The sequence below is a fragment of the Moschus berezovskii genome, chromosome 1 (assembly GCF_049115385.1).
Source record: "Moschus berezovskii isolate FMDL1 chromosome 1, NW_MosBer_1.0, whole genome shotgun sequence".
NCBI classification, from domain to species: Eukaryota; Metazoa; Chordata; class Mammalia; order Artiodactyla; family Moschidae; genus Moschus; species Moschus berezovskii.
In genome coordinates, this window is record NC_142460.1 from 121,900,562 (window position 1) to 121,918,112 (window position 17,551).

Here is a 17,551-nt window from a genome sequence, read left to right on the forward strand (position 1 = left end):
GGAGATACCAATTTTGTTAAGTATCAGTTCCCCCTAATTGGTCTAAAGCCTACACACAGAAACAAGAGCAGATTTTTCAGCAGTGACTTATAAGGGCCAATGTCCAAACAACACACAGAAGTAAAACCATCTCAGAAGAAGACTGGATAGATAGCAGTGCAGAGGCCCCTTTACAACTAAACCTTAGAGCTCAGACCCAACCAGGGCAGAAGGTGTTGGGGTACTAAAGTGACTGAGACTTAAGTTTTCATCACCAATGAAGTGGAGGTTTAATATAGATAGTAATTATGTTACAGATAAATAAAGTTGAAACTCTTGGACCTCTGGGTTTGTGAACATAACTGCAAATCATTACTATATCATGCCTTGAACTTATGTGCCTGGTACAGAGCAGATCCTCAATGAATTTTCACTGAAAGGGTGAATAAATTTCACATTGGTCACTTTAAATCACCTTCAAGTTCTGAAATCCTCTGGTAGTCCATTTTCTCCAAATCCTTGTTTCCCACTAGGTGGCGTCCATTAGCTGGCATTCTTTACTTCCTGGCTTGCTACAGGAATGGTTTCTAGTTTGCAGTTGGCAGAGGTCTTTTACTTCACTAAACTCTTACACATTTTCTTCTCAAGGAAAACGGCTGGGGTTTCCCCTCTAATTTTTCCCTGCTTCTCTAACTGCTGAGGGAAAAGACTGAAGAATTTACCTTAAGTTCATTTAAATACCAGGGCAGCTGCAGTAAACACATCCATTTCACTTTCTCAAAAATGTTCTTGGACGTAGATTTTGTAGTATTTTTCTCTCTCCTGCCTATATTTCTCAGAGCTGTGTCATTTTTATTCTCCTCATCCCCATTTCTTCATCAGAAGTAACATTATATTTTAACTTAGTTTTTCTTAAGTTTTCTATTTAGAATTGTTTGAATTTTGGACAGGAACATAAGAAAACAGCTATATGAAATTCCAAAGAAACTAGACAGTCTTAATTAGAAAACAAAATGCAATTTAAATATTTAGAATATTATCATATTTTTACCCTCTGAGGGGGAAAAAACTGACAGAAAAATCTCAGTTACTTGAAGGGGAATAAATGAAGGACTAGACAGTTCAGTTCAGTTCAGTCGCTCAGTCGTGTCCGACTCTCCGCGACCCCATGAATCACAGCATGCCAGGACTCCCTGTCCATCACCAACTCCCGGAGTTCACTCAAACTCATGTCTGGACTAGACAGATCAGCAAGAAATCTTGGAAAGAGTAAAGTGAAAAATACAGAGCTTAAAAATGTTTAATTCTTCTGGCTTGGACCCTGGTAGAACATACAGGTTATACTGCCGAATCATTCATGAGCTTTGTGGAATCTGGTAGTCTCTGAGGGTACTCGCCCTCCTCCTAATCTACATACTTTGCTGAGGCCTCATCCCAGGCAATTTTTGTCACCCACAGATAACAGTGCCTGAAGATCATTCCCTGCTGATTCCCCAGCCATCTCTCCAGCCCAGAACGTACTACCCAAACACAGACAATCTAGCGCACTTCCACCTGGAGGTCTCTCGTGGAACTAAAATTCAGTAGATTCAAAGCTTGACTCTACCACCGCCAGCAGCGCCCCCTGTAGTCCTGTCTGGACAATGACATCACCATTCAGCAAGACAGAAACAGGAATTTGCCTCAAATCTTCCTTTTTCCCACCTGATGCCTAATCAATCACTCAGTCCTGTCATTTGTATCTACCCTACCTTTCTTGTTCGCATCCTTCCACTCTATTCCTAATACCTTTCTCTTGTTTTAACATTTATCAGCTCTCACTAGGAGTAATGTTGCAAGCTCTGAAATTTCCGTCTCACCATCCTCCAACTCCTTATCCACTGTCCCTAGATTGATTTTTCTAAAATACAAGGGTAACCACACGACTAACTCCTTTGTTTAAAACCCTGTTCCATCCGTAGAACGGAAGCCCAAAGCCCTGAATCAGCCCTTTCCTCCTATACATCATCTACCACTGCTTCTGACCAGAACGCCGCATTTCTTTTTATTTATTTATTTGGCAGAACAGGGTCTTAGTTGCGGCATTTGAGATGTTTAGCTGTGGCAAGTGGGATCTAGTTCCTTGACCAGGGATAGAACCTGGGCCTTCTGCTTTGCGAGTTTGGAGTCTTAGCCATTGGACCACCAGGGAAGTCCCATGAATGCTGCATTTCAGCTTTCAAAATCACTTACATTCACAAAGGGGTTCTACTCTTTCATGCTCTCTGCTTTTATTAATGCTTATGCTATATCCTTTATCTGGAGTTCCTCTCTCCTCCTTTTCCCATATTCATCCAGAATACTCTTGATCATTCTTCAAGACCCAGGTCATCCTCTAAATTGAGCATTCCTTCCTCTGTTTTCTCCTGATATCCAGTATATAAATCTACTACAGTGTCATTATATTATAATGCCAACACTGTGAATTCCCTGCTAGCAGGGACTGATCCTCATTTTTGTGATCTTTAGTGACAAGCTCTGTGCCTGGCCTTACTTAGTCCTCAGAATATCTCAAATAATGAAAGAATGAGGAGGCAGGATATTAATTATCAAAATTTACTGACTACTTGAGACAAGCACTGTGCTCAAACTTTATAAACATTATCTCATTTAATTCAAGAGCCCAGTGAGGTAAGTTTTATACTTATTTTATTTTGCAGATAATAAACTTCAGGAAGTTAAGAAATATATGCAAAATCAATATATGTAAATGCAAGGCTTAGATTCTCTGCTTCTTTTCCTGACCAGAGCTCAATCTCTTATATATGCCGCTTAACTTCAAATGTATGCTACTTCCATAGGAACTAAATACAAGGAAATACTATTCTATAAAAAAAATTTTTTTTTAAGGTCATGGACTCTGTAAACTGGCTACTTGAGAGTTTATACTGATTCCAAGAAAAAAAGCAAGAGTGATTCTCAAGCATGGTTTGTGAACACTTACTGAAGGGAGTCTTACTAATGCCCTTGGGTATTACCAGGAAGAAGTATGATTTCGCTAAGAACAAGGAATCCCAAAGCATCTTCCTTCCCTTCTAGAAGACAGGATTACTTGACAAGAAAACCAGGGAACTAGAGTAGGTACATGGGGCTGTGACTCCCCAACATCCTCCCTAGCACTGGCCGTTGTATAGCAGCCTTGCCATTTTGAGTGTTGACCCAAGCTTCAGCGGTGAGTACTATCAAGTCTAAACCAGTGTTTCTCTAAGCACTGTTGTGTACGGCACTGTCTGCAGTGCTTGATAAAAATTCATTTCCCAATTTACATGCTGAGAGATTCTGAATCAGTGAGTTTGGTGCCAAGGAATCTGCACCCAGTGGAATCCAATAGACCAGAGTCACACTCCAGAAACATGTGTGCAAACCAACCATGTGTTCCCATCCCTCTGCCAATTCCGGTGGTGGTTTGGTCACTAAGTCATATCTGACTGCTGGCGACCCCATGGACAGTAGCTCACTGGGTTTCTCTATGGGATTCTCCAGGCAAGAATACTGGAGTGGGTTGCCATTTCCTTCTCTAGGGGATCTTCCCTACCCAGGGACTGAACTTGGGTCTTCAGCATTGCAGGTGGATTCTTTACCAAGTGAGCCATGAGGGAAGCCCTTTGCCCAGGGCTTTGACAGGGTTAAGCCAGTCAAAGTCAGGTTTCATCCTGGTAGAGGTCACTGGTCTAGGTGTAGGTGCCAGGGTGACCAACGGTCCCCTCTTTCGCAGAACTTTCCTGATTTTAGCACTGAAAGTCCCACATCCTGGGACTACCCTTACTTCCAAGCACATCAGGATTGCTGGTCCCTGTAAAGGTGATATAGGAGGTTGTCCTAGTCAAACTGAAAGAATAGTCTTCTATTCACACTTTCTCCCCTTCCCACCCTCTTTCTTGGACACAAACAAGGAAGCACGCTATCCCCACTGCTGTTGGCAGCCAGCTTATATCCACAAAGGAAACTGGCCTGGGGACAAGACACGGAGAAGGTAAACTCCAAACAGCAGAGCAGTCTGAGCTCTGGTTGTGCTGTGCCTGGAGCCCTCCCTACTCTGTGCACAAATAAATGTCCTTATTGTTTATTCCAGGCTGATTCAGAGTTCCACCCTTGCAGGCCCAAACATCCTAACCAGCACACTTTGGCAAATTATGATGTTAGAAAGAAATATGACCAAGTTCCTTTTAGACAAAACAAAGATGTGAACTAAAAAATAAGATGTAGGGTAAATCTGTCACTTTTGAATGTGCATAAGGAATTCCTCTGGATTCTGTCTCATTGAAAGTTACGGGGGAAATGTGTGAAAACTTGAGTCAAGATATCCAATATTCTCTGAGAGTTGGCACAATGGCCTAAACCTAACAAGATGAAATTTAATAACCATAAATTTAAAGCCCTATATTTAGGCCCCAAACAGTAATTAATTTCACAAGTACAACATGGCGGAAACAGGATTTAAGAGCAGCATGTGTGAAAGATTTAGGGATTTTGGTCGACAGCGAGTTCAACATAAGCCCAAGGTGTGATGTGGTTGCCAAAAATGCTAATGTGATTGTAGGCTGCCTTACAAATGTGTAACAAAGATTTCCCCCAGGCCACACCAGCCTCAATAACCTTTAACAGAACAGGGGTTTTCTGCTTCTCCAACCACCTGAGTTTCTCCTGTTCAGCCTGTGGGAATTCTAGATGCCCTTCCTCTACCAAATCTTTCTGGGAATCTTTAAACTTGTACCTTTCCTTTCTTTTTGGACATTATTTTAACCCTGGATTAAGATGGCTGTCTGCTTTTTACATTCTCCTGTTTAAGCTACTAAGTGAAAAGTGAAAGTATTAGTTGCTCAGTCGTGTCCAACTCTTCGGGATCCCATGGACTATAGTCTGCCAGGCTTCTCTGTCCATGCAATTCTCCAGGAAAGAATACAGTAGTGGGTGGCCATTCCCTTCTCCAGGAGATCTTCCCTACCCAGGGATTGAACCTGGGTCTCTTGCATTGCAGGCAGATTCTTTACTGTCTGAGCCACCAGGGAAGCCCCATTAAGCTACTAAACACTGAAGAAAATCAGGTAAATAACAACACTAAGAACTCTTCTCGCTATCCCCAGCCAGGTCCTCCACACTTTGCAACAGTCTTTCATCAGCCCTAGACATAGCTGTGCCTTCTTCCCCATTAACTTTCTTCCTTTCATCAAGGCCCACACCTCACTTCTCCCTGGGGATGGCCTAGCCTCTTTCTTCATGAAAACAATAACCTGCATTAAAATAGCCCTTGCTTAATGAACTTATTTGCAAAACAGAAATAGAGTTACAGATATAGAAAATAAACATGTTTACTTGGAGATAAAAGTTGGGGGGGAGGATAAATTAGGAGATTGGGACTGACATAAACACACTCAGTTCAGTTCAGTTCAGTTCAGTCGCTCAGTCGTGTCCGACTCTTTGCAACCCCATGAATCACAGCACGCCAGGCCTCCCTGTCCATCACCAACTCCCGGAGTTCACTCAAACTCATGTCCATCGAGTCGGTGATGCCATCCAGCCATCTCATTCTCTGTCGTCCCCGTCTCCTCCTACCCCCAATCCCTCCCAGCATCAGACTCTTTTCCAGTGAGTAAACTCTTCGCATGAGGTGGCCAAAGTATTGGAGTTTCAGCTTCAGCATCAGTCCCTCCAATGAACACCCAGGACTGATCTCCTCTACAATGGACTGGTTGGATCTCCTTGCAGCCCAAGGGACTCTCAAGAGTCTTCTCCAGCACCACAGTTCAAAAGCATCAATTCTTCGGCGATCAGCTTTCTTCACAGTCCAACTCTCACATCCATACATGACGGGAAAAACCATAGCCTTGACTAGACAGACCACACTACTATATATAAAATGGGCTTCCCTGGTGGCTCAGCAGTATAGAAACAGTCTGCAGTGCAGAAGATGGGTGCTTGATCTCTGGGTTGGGAAGATCTCCTGGAGGAGGGCACGGCAACCCACTCCAGTATTCTTGCCTGAAGAATCCCATGGACAGAGGAGCCTGGTGGGCTACAGTCCATTGGGTCACACAGAGTTGGATATGACTGTAGCGACTGAGCATCCATGCACATACATAAAATAGATAACTAATAAGGACCCACTCTACTCAGTACTCTGTAATGGCCTAAAAAGGAAAAGAATCTAAAAAAGAGTGGATATACGTATATGTATAACTGATTCACTTTGCTCTGCACCTGAAATGAACACAACATTGTAAATCAACTATGTGTGTGCCGTGTGTTAGTCGTTTAGTCATGTCCAACTCTCTGCGGCTCCATGGACTGTAGCCCACCAGGCTCCTCTGTCCATGGGATGTTCCCCAATAAAAATTTTTAAAAAGTTAACCCTGGCTTTCATCTGCCCTCTCAGGACCTCAGCCACCTAAGGCTAATAAAGCTTCTTCAACATTTCACCAAATACTGACTCACATAACTGCTCCGGAATCTGCTTCCTGAATTTAGCCATCGTGCCTCAGCTTAGTCATGAACCCAGGCCCCAGATGAGTATGGGTGACTGGATAACCCGGGGCCAGTAGACAGGAAGTCAGATGTCTGACTTTGCCCCTCGGTGTCTCTCTTGCCTGACTTCCTTCCTAGCAGAAAGGGCTCTCCCTGTCTTCACTACTGCTCTGTGTCCAACACCTCTCACCTCTCCAGAGCTTGTTTCTCTCCAAAATCTTCATCTTCTATCTTGGGGCTTTTTTTTCTTTTTCTTTTTTTGTAGGTAGACAGGCTCAAGTCTTTCTAATCCCTTCAAAAATAATAAAATAAGACATTAAAAAAATATTTTAACCCAGTAGCACAAACTAATAAAAAGGCACCCCAGAGTAGAATTCAATATGAATCCTCCTCCATAAGTGAGCTCACAGCTTTCTTCTTGGAGTATGGTTAGTAGGATTGGCTAGCTGGGTGGTTGAGGGGAGAACAGGGGGTTTGATGTGAGGAGTACAGTGACATGAACAGAAAGAGAGGCCCAGGTTGTATCTCCCTGCTTCTCCTCTTTCTCCAGTGTTGGAGTTGGGTCGCAGAAGAAAAAGCCATGAGGTCAGTCTCTGGAGCCTGTGCTCCCAGACTGCAGCACATGTGAGCGCACAGCCAGCCCCTTTTGTCTGTTCCTGGGGCTCAGCACTGACACAGCTTTGTTCTCTTCAGTCCTGAGACTCCACTGAAGGCCACCCTCATCCCATCAAGGACCCTGGTTCAGTCTTACTGCCCTCAGCTTAGGTTTTCCAGCGTCACCATGCTGTTGCCCTCATTAGATTTTGCCCAGCTTTCCAAGGTCTCCACCCCTTCTCTCCTCCACAAACTTTGTGTTCCACCCCTTAGCCTAATCTATGGAAACCTTTCACACTGAGGTCCCCAATGAAAACCTTGTTGCTTAATTCAATTAATGTTCTCTGGGCCCTTTATTCTTGAATTCTCTACAATATTCAATGTTAGCATCATCTTTTCTTGAACGTTGTCTTCCTTGGCTCCTGTTGAGATCACTTACTAAATCCCTCTTTCTACTTCCCAGCTCATTTAATCTCCCCTGCTTCCAATACTTATTTCCTTAAGTATTGGTGTTCCCAAGGTTCTGGGATTTTCCCACTTCCCTATTCTCTCCCCTACACTGCCCAATTCTTGAATAATTGTACCCACCCCATGGTCTCAACCACCACCTATAGATCACCAACTTCCAAAGCTACATTTTTTTATCCACTTCTCTTCTGAGTTCCCAAGCCATTTACCCCCTAAATATATGTCATATATCCAGTAAGATGCTTCAAATTCAATATGTTCAAAATTGAACCCCAAATCATGCTCCCTCAACCCTAGCACTAGGTCTTTTCCTCCTGTGACTTGAACCTGTGTTAATGACACTGTGTTTAAGACCTGGGTGACTTCCAGAACTACTCTCTTTCTGACACTCACCCACATTTCTTCTGTGAGTTAAAACCTCATATCTGCTCTAAAGGTTCAACTTGGTAATGACTTTATCACTGTTGAAATGACAGCAACACCCACCTTAAAGGTCTCTTTACCTCTCCCAATGCCTTACCCTCATCCCACTACTATTAGTATACCGTTAGCTATTCTTCTCACTATTACCAGATAACTTTTTTTCCCTAATGCTATGAGTATTTCATTTCTTTGCTTAAAGTCCTTTAGTAGAGGCTTCTCACAGGCTTCAGGACAAATGCCAAATCCTTTATTATGAACTATAATACTATTTTGGGGGGCTCTTAATCACTGCAGATGGTGATTGCAGCCATGAAATTAAAAGACGCTTACTCCTTGGAAGGAAAGTTATGACCAACCTAGACAGCATATTAAAAAGCAGAGACATTACTTTGTCAACAAAGGTCCGTCTAATCAAGGCTATGGTTTTTCCAGTGGTCATGTATGGATGTGAGAGTTTGACTGTGAAGAAAGCTGATTGCCGAAGAATTGATGCTTTTGAATTGTGGTGCTGGAGAAGACTCTTGAGAGTCCCTTGGACTGCAAGGAGATCCAACCAGTCCACCCTAAAGGAGATCAGTCCTAGGTGTTCATTGGTAGGACTGACATTGAAGCTGACACTCCAATACTTTGGCCACTTCATGTGAAGAGTTGACTCATTGGAAAAGACCCTGATGCTGGGAAGGATTATGGGCAAGAGGGGAAGGGGACAACAGAGGATGAGATGGCTGGATGGTATCACCGACTCGATGGACATGAGTTTGTGTAAACTGCAGGAGTTGGTGATGGACAGGGAGGCCTGGCGTGCTGCAGTTCATGGAGTCGCAAAGAGTCGGATATGACTGAATAACCGAACTGAACTGATAATACTATTATCTGTTCTTGCTTCCCTTTCAAACCTATTTATAAGCACTCTTCAACTCGGTCCTTATGCTATAGCAACAAGAAGTTACAGTTCTAAGTACCATGAAAATAATCTAGTTCTATGAATGAATAAATATGTCATTCAATTGGAGAAAAAGCCTTCCCTCCTTTAAAAGAAGTCAGCAATCCCAAACATCCTTGTTAATTGCATACCTATACGTTTCTCCCAACATTAGGTTGTATGGTCAATAAAGGCAGTAGTGGGTTTTTTTTTAACATTTCTATCTCTCATACAATTTGGTCTATTGTACTGTCCAATAAATGAATGGAAGCAAAAACAAAAGAGAGAGAAAGAGAAAGGGAAAAAATGAAAAGTCAGAAGTGCAGGAGAAGAAGTAAAAGAGAGAAGAAAGAAAGGAAGGGAAAAGAAGAAGGGAAGGAAGGAGGAAGAAAAGACAGGCTATTCTTGGAAGCACTATTTTACAACTGCTTTCAAATCATCTTCTGCTGTTGGCCTATCTCTGTCTGTCTTAGAAACACACCAAGCTCCTAAAGTTTACCATATAATTTTTTAAGTTAAGGAACCTTATAAGAGAATTTTTATTTGAAACACAGAAAGAATATTTGCCCTGAAGCATCTAAGAGTCTTTTTGGAAAGCAAGCATCTAAGCATTTTGCAGACAGCTGGGGATTTTTTTGAAGAAAAGGAATTGAGCAGAATTATTAGTCTTGTGTCTCATTAATATTTAAACCAGGTATATCTTTAGCAAACAGGACTGAGAATAGTACAGTTCCTCTGTCTTCTAATTGACTATTCCAAGTATGCTAAACTCCCAATCTAGGCAGAATCAGGAGCCTGGAGTAAGAACTGCTGCAAGATTGAACAAGGTTAGATTCCATTCTTGTAGGTTCCTTATCTATAACTCACACCATGTAAGAGCCCTTTTCCTTTGTCGCAAGAGCTTCATTTTTCCCTCAGCTGATATGTGGGACATAGAACATCCTGGGTAATGGGAAAGGGATCTGAGTGCCAACGTGTCCCAGAAAATTCCCTGTTGCCAAAAGGCCTGTCATTAGATGCCAGCAGCTCATATAAAGATAAGAGGATTTTCCAGGAGAAACTGCATGGACTGAGAAGAAAATCCTTGGGATTGAGATAATGTGTTCTCTCCCCCAAGAGTAGTCATGTAATTTGGGATGCTGGAAGTGAAAATATTACATTTCTGGCCTATAAGGCCTTGGCCAGAAATGTGTATTTTCAAGAGGTTTGATTTGTTACATTGCTTTATCTCTTGTTTATGAGGAAGAAACAGGAAAGTCCACAAATGGCTCAGTGAACTACAATCAGTGTGGGAAAATATGGCTGTAAATGGCATAAAATGAGTGACTCAGGTCAAGGAGGGGAATGGTTGGCAGGAGCCAGGGTGTCTTATCTGGGGTGGGAAGGACTTTGGATTTGACTCTGTAGGCAGTGAGAAACTATTCACTGCAAAATTTTAAGCTTGAAAGTGAAACAGATCTAATTTGAGGAAGGGGATTCTGGCAGCAAGAAGAAAGAGAATGAATACCACTTAGATCACTTAGAAGGTTTTGGCAATAATCCTGAGTAGGTATTGAGCTGTGTGGTTATGCTGAGTCAGTCAGGCATGCCTTACTCTTTGAGACCCCATGGAGTATAGCCCACCAGGCTCCTCTGTCCATGGGATTTTCCAAGCAATAATACTGGAGTGGATGGCCATTTTCCTACTTCAGGGGATCTTCCTGACCCAGGGATCGAACACTATCTCCTGTGTCTCCTGCATTACAGGCAGATTCTTTACCTGCTGAGCCATCACGAAAGCCCACCAGAGTAGGTATAATAGAGTCCAAGTTTAAACAGCAAAAAATGAAGAGAGAATGGCAGAAACTCAGCAAGAGAAATACTATTGGTAGCAGGAGAACTTTTTCCTTAGTTCACTTGACTCCAACCAAGTTGTCTAATTTCAGGAACTGCTCACCAACCTTACAAGAGTGCAGGGTAGCACATTTTTTAACACACTCTACATATCTTTGCATTTAAAGCAGAACTTCTCACCAGTACTGTCCATTAGCAGCATCTTTGGAGCCTTTAACATTAATGATTCCTGGGCACTGTGCCGCTTTCTCTCCCTATTGCCAATTCCATTGGGCACTCTTAGCAAAATCACTGCTTTAAAATGAAATCATATCAACAAATATGTACTCCAGACTTTAAAAAGATGAATGCTCCTTAACTCTTCAGTGGCTTCACCACACCATACCTCTTTAAATTGTCCCAATACAAAAATAAGCAACATATTTGCCTGTTCAAATATTTGAAATGTACTTCCTATTCTATGGTTATTTATAGTGTTCTGTTGACTGCTTATGACACATCTTTTTTGGATACAATTGAAAGAAAAGTCAGTGAAGATAATGAAAAACATAAACTTTCCAGATTACTAAAATGATTTCATATCAAATAACAGACTTATTCAGTCATTCTCTCAGCTGATGCCCATCAGAATTACATCTGGTGAGTGTTAAACTTTTGCCTTCGGGGACCTGTCTCCAGAGTTGGTTATCCAATAAGATTAGGAAAGGAGCCAGAAACTGAATCGTGCTTAGCTTCCCCAAGTACTTCTGATATTGGTGGCCCATTTGGGTCATGCTTTGGGAAAATGAGCTCTCTGTTTTGTACTTGGTTCATAGTGCATCATTAAAATATATCCAACTTTTGTCTCATCTACAAAGATTTTTGACTCCTCCCTCCCTCACTGAATCTGAACTTCCCCAATGGCTCGTTGGGTAGAGAATCTGCCTACAATCCAGGAGACACAAGAGATGCGGGTTCAGTCCCTAGGTTGGAAAGATCCCCTGGAGAAAAGAATGTCTATCCACTCCAGTATTGCCCAGAGAATCCCATGGACAGAGGAGTGTGGTGGGGTACAGTCCATGGGGTCTCAAAGAGTCATACACAACTGAGTGACTAACACACAACGTATTCACTGAATCCAGGTGTCATTAGTCTGGAAATTAGACTGATCAAAACTATCCAGAAACTGATGGCAGTCAGCATTATGGGGGCATGAAAAGCTCTTTTTGTTTCTCCTTTCAATCTACAACCCTAAAAGATCTGGAATTCAACAGAGGTTCCTCGCCCCATCCACCAGAACACCAGAGAGAGCCACACATCTGTGTATTTGAAGGTGGGTGAACTGGAATGCATGGAGGAGGCGATACTGGGGAGCAGTGGAGGCAAACCCAGTCCCAATCCTGGACTCTCACTGCAGTGGCTGAGCCCATAGCCCCAGAGAGCCCCATAGCAGCAGGGGAAGTGGTACACGCTACCCCAGCCTCTTGGTCACATCAGGATCTGTGAGCATAGGGAGCTGGGCAGTGGAAGCAGCAGGAACTGTGACCCCGGTTCCTCCAGCTGAGGCAGCACTCTTGACTCCAGTCCCCCCTCCCCTGCCACAGCTGGCAGTACCCTCAAACCCCACAGCCCCAGGTGTGGTAGAGGTGCTAGTAACCCTGGCTCTTCCCCCACCCCGCCCTTCTCCTTGCCATGGCATCAGTGCCTGAAATCTAAATGACCCTGGGTGCAGTGGGAGTGTCTACCCTCCTGGTATTCTGAATGGCAACTCCATATTGGCAGCATCAAGGCACCAGTGACCCCTCCTCAGAGGCACAGGCAGTGGCAAGGAGGGCCCCAGCGACACCTTTGAAAGAGGCAGTGGAGGGTGAAAAAGTGTCCATTCTCTAATGTAGCCAGCTGCTGCCCTGAAAAGAGAGAAACCAAAACCTTGTGCTATAATGCCACCTGCTGAGAAACCAAAGAAAGGCTTTAATTACCAACCAGTTGAGTTGTTAAAATCAAAATTTTAAAAGCTTTATCTAAATAAGAAAGGTGTTTGCTGCTTCAAATGTAACACTGGAAAAACTAATCAACACTATGAAAAACCATGGTAACTCGACATCACAAAAGGAAACTGACAGTTCTTCAGAAATCAAACTTAAAATCATGGAATACTACAATCTGACTGAAAGAAAATTCAAAATAACAATAATGAGGAAACTCAGGGAGTTACAAGAAAACTAAGACAGGCAGTTCAGCTCAGTGAACTCAGGAATAAAGTTAATGAACAGAAGGGACACTTTACCAGAGTGAACTCTAAAAATGAAACAAACAGTTTCTAGAGCTGAAGAACCCAGTAAATGGATGAATAATGCATTAGAAAGCATTGGAAATAGAATAAACCATAAAGAAGACAATTGCTGAGCTCAAAGATATAAATATAGAAATGATTCAGGTAGAAGAGGAGAGAAGACTGATTTTCAAAACTGAAGAAATTCTACGAGAACTTTCCCACTCTATTATGAAAGGCAAGATAAGGATAATTGGGAATCCCAGGAGAAAAGAGGGAGAAGGGAGCAGAGTTTATTTTAAAAATAACATTTAAAGACTCCCCAAATCTGGGGAAGGAATTAGATATCAAAGTCCATGACGCTAAGAGACTATCTAGTTTTCTGAATGCAAAACAAAACCTCGTCCAAGACGTACTATATTAATGCTATTAAAAGTCATCAATAAAGACCTTTCGGCTATGGGGCAGGAGGTGTGGAAAAGAGCAGGAAGCTATAAAGGAACCTTATTAAGCCATTAGCAGATTTCTCAGCAGAGACTCTACATGCCAGGAGAGAGTGGAATGACATATCTAAATATTGAAAGATAAAAACTGTCAGCTAAGAATACTCTATCCAGAAGTTAATCTTCAGATACGAAGGAGAAATAAAGGCTCTCTTAGACAAACAAAAGCTAGGTAATTTCATCACTAGACCTGCTTTACAAGAAATGCTGAAAGCAGCTCTTGTACCTGAAATGAAAAGGTGAAAGTACACGAAAGTATGAGTAAGGTGTTAACTAGACAGAATGAGGAAATTGCAACTCTATATCAGAATAAATTGTTAAACACATGATTACAGTATAAAAGACAAGAGAGGCAGTAAAAATAACTACTGTAATTTGGTAACGAACTCACAATAGTAAAAAAAGGGTAATTTGAGACAACAGAAACTTAATTGGGGAAGAGTTAGAAAAGCAGAACTCAGTTACCAAATGAAGATATGATGCTATCTTCAGGAAAAGGACTATTTTATCTGTGAGATGTTTTGTACAAAACTCATGGTAACCATAAAACATGAATCTAGAGCAGAGATACAAATGTGAAAAGAGGAAACTCAGAAAAATATCAGATAAAACCACCAAACTAGAAAAAGCATGGAGTTATAGAGCAACCAGAAAACAAAGGACGAAATGACAGAACTTTCTCATTTACCGACAATCACTCTAAATATAAATTGATTGCATTTTCTAATCAAAAGGCACAGAGTGGGTGGATGGATTAAAAGCAAGACTCATCAATATGCTGCCTCTAGGAGACTCATCTCAGCTCCACAGACAAACATGAGAGCACCAAAATATATAAAACAAAATATATAAAGCGACTATTAGTAGACCTAAAGGGAGAAATTTAGAGTGACACAATAATCAAGAGGGATTTAACACCCCACTTCTACCAATGGATAGATCATCCAGACAGAAAGTCAACAAGGAAACAATGGCTTTAAATGAGATATATTCTCAGTATACCAGATGAACTTAATAGATTTATACAGAATATTTCACAGAGCAAAAGGAGAGTCTTTTCAATAAATGGTGTTGGAAAAACTGGACATCCACATGCAAAAGAACAAAATGAGACCCCAATCATGTAATACACAAAAATTAACTCAACATGGATTAAAAACTTCAAAGTAAAACATGAAACCACAAACCTCCTAGAGGAAAACATAGCAGATGCTCACATTGGTCTTAGCAATATCTTCCTGGATATGTCTCCTCAGGCAAGGTAAATAAAAAATAAACAAAAGGAACTACATTAAAATAAAAAGCTTCTTCACAGCAAAGGAAGACATCAACAAAACAAAAGACAACCTACCAAATGGAAGATTTTTCCAAATCATATATCTGATAAGGTGTTGGTATCAGAGAAGGCAATGGCAAGCCACTCCAGTACTCTTGCCTAGAAAATCCCATGGATGGAGGAGCCTGGTAGGCTGCAGTCTGTGGGGTCGCTAAGACACGACTGAGCAACTTCACTTTCACTTTTCACTTTCACACATTGGAGAAGGAAATGGCAACCCACTCCAGTGTTCTTGCCTGGAGAATCCCAGGGACAGGGGAGCCTGGTGGGCTTCTGTCTATGGGGTCACACAGAGTCGGACACGACTGAAGTGACTTAGCAGCTTAGCAGCATCCAAAATATACAAAGAACTCAACTCAGTAGCAAACAACAAAAAATGTGCAGAGTATCTGATTAGCCATTTTTCCAAACAAGACAACAGGCACATGGAAAGATGTTCATCATCACTAATTATTAGGGAAATAAAAATTAAAACCACAATGAGATATTTCTTCACACCCAGTAGAATGGCTATTATGAAAAAAATCAAGAAATAACAAGTGTCAGTAAAGATGTGGAGAAAAGAATGCCTGCATACATTGTTGGTGGGAATGTAAATTGGTGAAGCCACTATGGAAAACACTATGGAGGTTTCTCAAAAAATTAAGAATTATCATATGACCCAGGTAGTCTACTTTTCGGGATGCTTTCAAATAACAAGAAAACACTAACTTGAAAAGATATATGCATCCCTATGTTCACTGAAGCATTGTTTACAATAACCAAAATATGGAAACAACCTAAGTGTCAATCAGTAGTTGAATGGATAAAGAAGATGTTATAGATAGATAGATGTACACACACACACACACACACACACAAATGGAATGCTCAGTTCAGTTGCCCAGTCGTGTCCGACTCTTTGCGACCCCACAGACTGCAGCATGCCAGGCTTCCCTGTCCATCACCAACTCCTGGAGCTTGCGCAAACTCATCCATCGAGCTGCCGATGCCATCCAACCATCTCATCCTCTGTCGTCCCCTTCTCCTCCTGCCTTCAATCTTTCCCAGCATCAGGGTCTTTTCCAATGAGTCAGTTCTTCGCATCAGGTGGCCAAAGCTGAAGTGTCAGCATTATTCCTTCAAATCAATATTCAGGACTGATTTCCTTTAGGACTGACTTGTTTGATCTCCTTGCCACTTAGCCATAAAAAGGATAAAATCCTGCCTTTTCTAGCAATGTGGATGAACCTTGAGTGCATTGTGATAAAGTCAGATGGAGAAAGACAAACACAGTAGAATTCATTCATATGTGGAATATAAAAATAAATAAATGAACAAATAAAACAAAAATAAGTACACAGACACAGAGAAAATATAGTGGTTACCAGAGAAGAAGGGGTATGCTGCTGCTGTTAAGAATCCACCTGCCAATGCAGGGGACATGAATTTGATCCCTGGTTCGGGAAGATGCCACATGCCATGGGGCAACTAAACCATGTACCCAAACCATGTACAGCAAACCCTGTGCTGTGCAACAAGAGAAGCCACTGCAATGAGAACCCATGCATCACAACTAGAGAAAGCCTATGCACTGCAACAGAGACCCAGGGCCGCCAAAAATTAATTAAATTTATAAAATTAAATATATTGAATGTCAGAGCTTTTGAAAAAATGTCTATCTTGATCCCTGTCTCAGCCTCTGTTCCTCAGTGCTTCATTGTCCACACTGTATCATGGCACCTATAAATTTCATGCTCTTTGTCCCTTCCAAAGGTCTCCCGGGGTATGTAATTTATGTGTCTTTGTATCTCCATCCCACTTGACATATAGTCTGGCAGGTGACAGACCCTCAATAAATTTTTATTGAATTCTTAAACATTTATTTATTTTTAAACACATATTTAACCACCATGTAACATTTTCAACATCTATGAAAGGAAGGGGTTGACCTGCATTGTCTCTAAATCTTAATCCCTTTGAGATATCTAAAATCCTGATTTTTTTCTTCTTGCATCACCCAAAAATATTTACATGATCCCAGAAATAACGCATTAGTCTTGTGTATCCAAAACTTTAATATGTATGCTACTTACCTGGGGATCTTCTTAAAACGCAAATTAAAATTTGGCAGGTCTGAGGTGAGGTTGAGATTCTGTATTTTTCATAAGCTCCCAGGTCATGTTGGCAGATCTGGTGAGTAGCACAATTTTAGGACATGGACACTGATTGTAGCCCTCAGTGGTGAGTCCACATCATACATTAGAAGGCAGATTAGGTTCTTCTCAGCACTAGACTGTCTAGGTTCAGATCCTGGCCCAGACACTTCCGTGAGAGGAGTTATCTTAACCTATTTACACTTCAACATCCTCATCTGTAACAGAGAGATAACGATAGAGTTTTTGTGAAATTAATGAGATAATTCAAGCAATTCTTATCATGGTGTTTCCCACATAGTAAACACAACATAGGTGAACTCAACAGTTTCACTCCTTGTCAGTTTGCTTGTTTCAGCAGTGATCGATTTACAGGCTCAGGAGCCTTGATTTTATCTTGAAAATGGTAGAGGGAAAATATTCTCCTTTCCCTCCATTGAGAAAGTAAATACATCAACACACCAAGACAGGACCAGAAGAGAGAAGAAAAGTTAACTTATCATTTTCCAATATCATTCCCTGCCCTTTTACTCCATTACTGCCCCATTGCAACATTTTACCATTTCAGAAAAGATAAAATGCAGGGATTAAGATCCATGATATAAA

The 17,551-nt window shown here is 41.6% G+C and overlaps 1 long non-coding RNA gene across 1 annotated transcript in view; it reads right to left on the bottom strand.

Annotated features, from left to right (window-relative positions):
- LOC129545758 (uncharacterized) overlaps nucleotides 1-17,158 on the bottom strand; it is a 105,204-nt gene extending 88,046 nt beyond the window's left edge. Inside the window, exons 1-2 of the long non-coding RNA XR_016038964.1 lie at nucleotides 16,886-17,158; nucleotides 6,671-6,772 (exon numbers count right to left, since the gene is read on the bottom strand). This is a non-coding gene — a long non-coding RNA (uncharacterized LOC129545758). The remainder of the gene's footprint in view (nucleotides 1-6,670; nucleotides 6,773-16,885) is intronic.
- Between the last annotated feature and the right edge of the window lie 393 nt (nucleotides 17,159-17,551).